This window comes from Balaenoptera physalus, assembly GCF_965194825.1.
Source record: "Balaenoptera physalus genome assembly, chromosome: 7".
Classification (NCBI taxonomy): domain Eukaryota; kingdom Metazoa; phylum Chordata; class Mammalia; order Artiodactyla; family Balaenopteridae; genus Balaenoptera; species Balaenoptera physalus.
The window spans coordinates 43,251,574-43,257,573 of record NC_138886.1 but is presented as its reverse complement, the minus strand read 5'-3'; positions in this window follow the sequence as shown (position 1 = coordinate 43,257,573).

Sequence of the window (6,000 nt, the reverse complement as noted above, 5' to 3'; positions counted from 1 at the left end):
CAAACGTCACCCTTTTAAAAATGGGATGTGACTGAACTGGCAACTGCTGACTCACCATTTGGGCACGTTTCCAGGATAGCTTCCCTACCGACCAACCGTACTTCCAACAGGTGTGTTCTCTGTGCAGATGTATTATGTTGGCTGCTTTGAAATTATTTCATGTGACAAAAGATGTTCAAGAAACTGTGCCTCCCATTGTGACAATATTTAAAAGCTTTTCGAGCCTGTTTCAAGGAGAGAGACTGAAGAAGGATTGATGTATGTTAACTGGTTAATTAATATGTGTTAACTAGCACCTCTCATTTAGCTTTTAAGCTACTGTAAAATACCTGTTTTTCACCCTCTAAGTGGTCAAATACTACTCATTTCGTCAAATAATATCAAAGGAATTGACTTTTTTTCTTATGTATGTTGGCAAGGATTTCCAAATTTTTAAGGTAGGCTTCGCAAGACTTTTTTAAAAAAAGAAGTCCATATATGCTTAGTCCTCTCTGAGCTTCTGTTAAGGAAGAAGAGGGGTTACTGGAATTGTCAGAGGCATAGTAGCAAGTGGCAGCATCCAGATCTCTTGGGAGAACGTCCTGAGAGTCAAATGTCCGGGCTTTGAACAGGGCACATACCGCCTGCGTCATTTCTGGGAACCGCAGACATCTTGTAGAACAATGAATTTAATTTAAAAGGACAGCAGAGGAGAGGGAAAGTACTCTGGCTCTATGAGTCATCAGGATAATGAGGCAGTGGCCGAGCTTTTGGATCTGTAGCCTGCTGAAAGATGAGGGGTGATGGTCTTCATGTCACTGCTTCTTCTCAAACCACACTATTCCGGGCAGGTAGGTCAAGCTTTACACACTCTCCTCCTGCAGGAAGATATCTCAGTTCGCTTCAGAACAATACTTTATGTTTCAGAGTTACAATATAATTTTAACTTGGGCATGATGGGTCATGCATTTCCACTGGGAAGGTATTTGGCAAGGGGAGTGAATATTTATCATTTCCAGGTCTTGAGCGTCTACCCACACGATCTCTCATCCTTGCAACAACCTACAAGGTCCAGAACAACAGAGACTACAGCTGACTCCACTTTAGAGATAGCAAAACTGAGGCCCACATTGTTTATCGACACATCCAAAGAAATCCAGACACTGAATTAAAATTTCCAAACCTTACTGTATAACATAGGGAATATAAAAAAATAACAGGGGCTTCCCTGGTGGCGCAGTGGTTGGGAATCCGCCTGCCAAGGCAGGGGACACCGGTTCGTGCCCCGGTCTGGGAAGATCCCACATGCCGCGGGGCAACTAGGCCCGTGAGCCACAACTACTGAGCCTGCGCGTCTGGAGCCTGTGCTCCGCAATGGGAGAGGCCACGACGGTGAGAGGCCCGCGCACCGTGATGAAGAGTGGCCCCCGCTCGCAGCAACTGGAGAAAGCCCTTGCACAGAAACGAAGACCCAACACAGCCAAAAATAAATAAATAAATTTAAAATTAAAAAAAAAAAAAAAAACAGGTTTTTAAAATTCCAAACCCTTTTTCATTAAAAAGGCCAATGTTTACGAGCGTGAAGTATCACTTTAAGCTTATACTAATAGCATTTACTCTTATTAACAAATGTATCCCAATGTTCATTGCAGCACAGTTTACAATAGCCAAGACATGGAAGCAACCTAAATGTCCATTGATAGAGGAACGGATAAAGAAGATGTAGCACATACATACAATGGAATACTACTCAGCTATTAAAAAGAATGAAATAATGCCATTTGCAGCAACATGGATGTACCTGGAGATTATCATACTAAGTGAAGTAAGTCAGACAGAGAAAGATGAAAGACCAATATCATATGATATCACTTATATGAGGAATCTAAAAAAAAAATGATACAAATGAACTTATTTACAAAACAGAAACAGACTCACAGACTTAGAGAATGAACTCATGGTTACGGGGTTGGGGGGAAGGGTGAGGGGAGGGATAGATTGCGAGTTTAGGATTGACATATACACACTGCTATATTTAAAATAGATAACTAACAAGGACCTACTGTATAGCACAGGGAATGCTGCTCAATATTATGTAATAACCTAAATGGGAAAAGATTTTGGAAAAGAATAGATACATATATATGTATAACTGAATCACTTTGCTATACACCTGAAACTAACACAGCATTGTTACACAATTATACTCCAATATAAAATAAAAATTAAAAAAACAAATGTATAATGTAGGAACTATTATTATACTCATTTTAAAGATGTGCAAACTGTTGTACAAAGATGTAATTTGTTTAAAATCATCCAAGTTGTAAGTGGCCAAACCAGGATTCCAACTCAAATGACAACATCCAGATCCCAGGTATTGAGCTACTGCATATCACTGGCAGTCCATTGTTGCACACCTGAGAAAACTAACATGGAGCCTGGACAAGAAATAAGTACTCATCTGCTACTCTTTCAATTGCTCTTCCACTCACTAAGAATGAGTTAGTAGGACTTACCTGGTGGCGCAGTGGTTAAGAATCCGCCTGCCAATGCAGGGGACACGGGTTCGAGCCCTGGTCCGGGAAGATCCCACATTCCATGGAGCAACTGAGCCCGTGCGCCACAACTACTGAGCCTGCGCTCTAGAGCCCGCGAGCCACAACTACTGAAGCCACGTGCTGCAACTACCAAAGCGGGGCGCCTAGAGCCCGTGCTCTGCAACAAGAGCAGTCACCACAATGAGAAGCCTGAGCACCGCAGCAAAGAGTAGCCCCCACTCGCCGCAACTAGAGAAAATCCGCATGCAGCCAAAAAAAAAAAAAAAAAAGTTATTCACTCTGCATTTCCCTACTCTAAATCTCTGCATCATAAGACCATTGGAGTTCCAAAAGGAAAGGAAGAATTCAATCCCATTAACATGGAGCCTTAGTGCCCAGCTGCAGCACTTGGCTTCTTGGTTGTATTTTCTTCAGCCTGGGCACCACAGCAAAGGACTTGTTTCCCAACAGACACTCTGTCAAGGTCTCCTTCACCCACTCCCTAGGTTACACCACTGGCAATTAAGCACCGTTGGGAAATGCTGCCATCTAAGTGCTCTGTCTCCTCTCAAGGATTCATGGGAATATTCCACTACACTTAGCTCATAAATTGCAGTTAGGAACATATACTACCTTTTCTGGATTCTGGATTCCTTGTCCCATTCCCTTCCCCCCAACACTTTACTTTCATGAATGAAGGGGGAAAAATTTCTAAAAACAATTTTAGAATGTGGAGTCAGCAGCTGGGGCAAGCCTGCTCTATTATCACTCTGAAACTGCAATAAGAACTTAATTTGGTCATTTGCTCATTTAACAATAAATTGATATAGTTCCATTTTCCCCCAGTAGTGTTGTCAGTTGAAAAAAATTTATTTATGTGCAAACCACAAGAGGGTAGTCATTGTTTTTTGGAAAATGTCATGGAAATCACCAAAACCAATCGCAATTGGCAGCTTTGGGGGATGGCAAATGTTTTATATTAAATGCTACGTCATCCTCCAAATGCCAACTTAAAGGTGTTAGTCTCCACATCTCCTGCCTACTGTGGGACTGTAAGCCTCCAGAGGACAGGGCTTTGGTCTTACTCCTCTCTGTATTCCCCCTCTGCATCCAGCACAGTGCCCTTTCTATAGCAGGTCCTCACATAATTATAATAATAATTGTTGATCAGTTTCTCTCCAGCTGAAGCCTTGAAGAACAGAGGCTCATTAACCAGGTAGAAATAGGAAGAAATGCAGGTACTTTTGAAATTTTTTATTAGGTTCTGTAAAGGGATTGAAACGGTGGTTTTCAATTGTATTCTAAGACAATATCTTCCAGAACTCTGACTCAGGTTAGCGTAGATCTCAACATGTGATGGATGGAGAAACACAGAATCACTAAAAACAGAATTACTACTGGGCCATTGAAGTAAAGAAAACAGAAGACACAAAGATACTTTTAAATAATCTCAAATATCTATCTGTTAATTGCCATTGCAATTCCTCAAATATTTGTGTATGCAAATATGCCCATTCAACACTGAATAATTAATATTGAGGCAGATAGTTGAACTTTGCACACATAGAAGCAGCCTGGAGAGAGAAAACTGACTGGGGGAGGAGGAGAATGCAGGAAACCTGTATTCTTTCCCTTTGTGATAAGGAAGACTAGTAATGACACAGAGATCCGGGCAGTTCTGGAAAGGGACAATTCCAAATGAGGAAAAGACACCTAGAAGGAAGGGAAAGGAATCAAGGATTTGTTTGGTTTTCACACACATGTCCATGGTAAATCCCTGTATATAGGGATAATGTTTATTGAGCTCCTATTATGTTCCGGGCACTATTCTAGGCATTAGAGATACATACAGGCTTGTGGTCTTGTGGCGACTTCAGTTGCAGGAAGACAGACAATAGATAATTACATAAACAAACAATCAATTCAAAATATCAGAGGGTAGTGCATGGTATGAAGGAAAAGCAGAATGACATGATAATGATTGTGGGAGGCCGAGGCCTACACAAGATTAAGTGGCCAAGGAGTTTCTACTGAGACCTGAATGACAAGAAGCCTCCAGGTCAAGAGGGAAAGAAGGCACTCTTGGCAGAGGGAACGTGAGGGCAAATGTGCTAGCAGATGTCAGGCCAGCCTGCCTGCAACACCCAGCATCAAGGGAGAAACAAGAGATGTGCTTGGATAGAGGGGCAAGACCATTTCATTAGGGCCCTGGAGGTCATGATAGGATGTTAGAGTTTTATTCCAGATAAAATCATGGTAGATAACCATCAAAGGAGTAACATGGCCTCATGCGTGTTTTTATAAAGACCACTCCAACTGCTAAGTGGAGGGCAATCCTGCTGTGTAGGGAGAAAGAGTTACAGACCTCTTGGTGATCTGGCCTGTCATCTACACAAAAGATGGTGATGGTTTAGATCAAGAGATATAGCAATGGGGAAGGAAAAAAGGAAGATAAAATAACAACAACAACAATAATAATAGTAATAATATATTTTGAAGGTAAAGCCAACATGGAAGTAAAATAAATCTAAAATGCATTAACTGACTAAATATTTCTAATGCTATACTATGGCATTAGTAATGCTCAAATACATTGTACTAATGGGGCATATTCCAGGCATGTGAAATTTACTAACAGTCAGAGTAATAACTCCTAATTTCACAGAATAGAAACTACAGGACACCCAAAAGACCAAATCAAAATGATCCAATGTAGCAGATACTGGAAATTTCTTGGTGGTCTACAATTTGAACATTCTTCCTTTATTTTGAGAATTCATTCAAAAACCAATTCTTGGTGGGAATTGGACCCCTGGCCTGTAGTTGCCATTGCAAAAAATTCCCGTCTAGTGGTAGCATGGATTTGTCAACTATTAGCATGGTGCCTTCAGAGCTTTCATTCATGAGATCTGAGTCCACATTGACCAAGCAGCCTTTGATTTTGATTTGTCTTTTCACAGAGGTCTATCCATAGAGAAACGAGCAAGAAGACTAGCATATTCTTGATTGCCTAAGACAGGCCAGCACTGTGATAGGAATCTGAAAATATATTATTTTATTTTACTTAATTTTCAAATCATCTTTATTTGAAAAATAAATAATACCATCTTTGGTATTATTGGCTTTACTTTACAAATTAAGTGAGAGAGAGAGGGAAAAAAAAAGGATCAGAGAGTTAAGGGTGACTTGTCCAAGATCACATAGCTAGGAAGTAACAAAATCAGACTACTGAGTTCAAATCGCACTTAATCCCAGAATTTTCTGTGTAGGTTTGCTTTGTGCTTTGTGGATCTGACTGGGGGGAAAAAGTGGTCAAGAGAACTGAAAAAAGCTAAAACTGTCTCACTGATGGACATTTACAAGGACAGGAAGTTGAGATCAGGAAAGCCAGAGGAAGGGGAGAGAAGAGCCAGAGTGCAGACAATTTTGGGAGAATTTGCAGAATTTTAAAGGATGAAAAGTGGGAACTTTAGTTAACTGC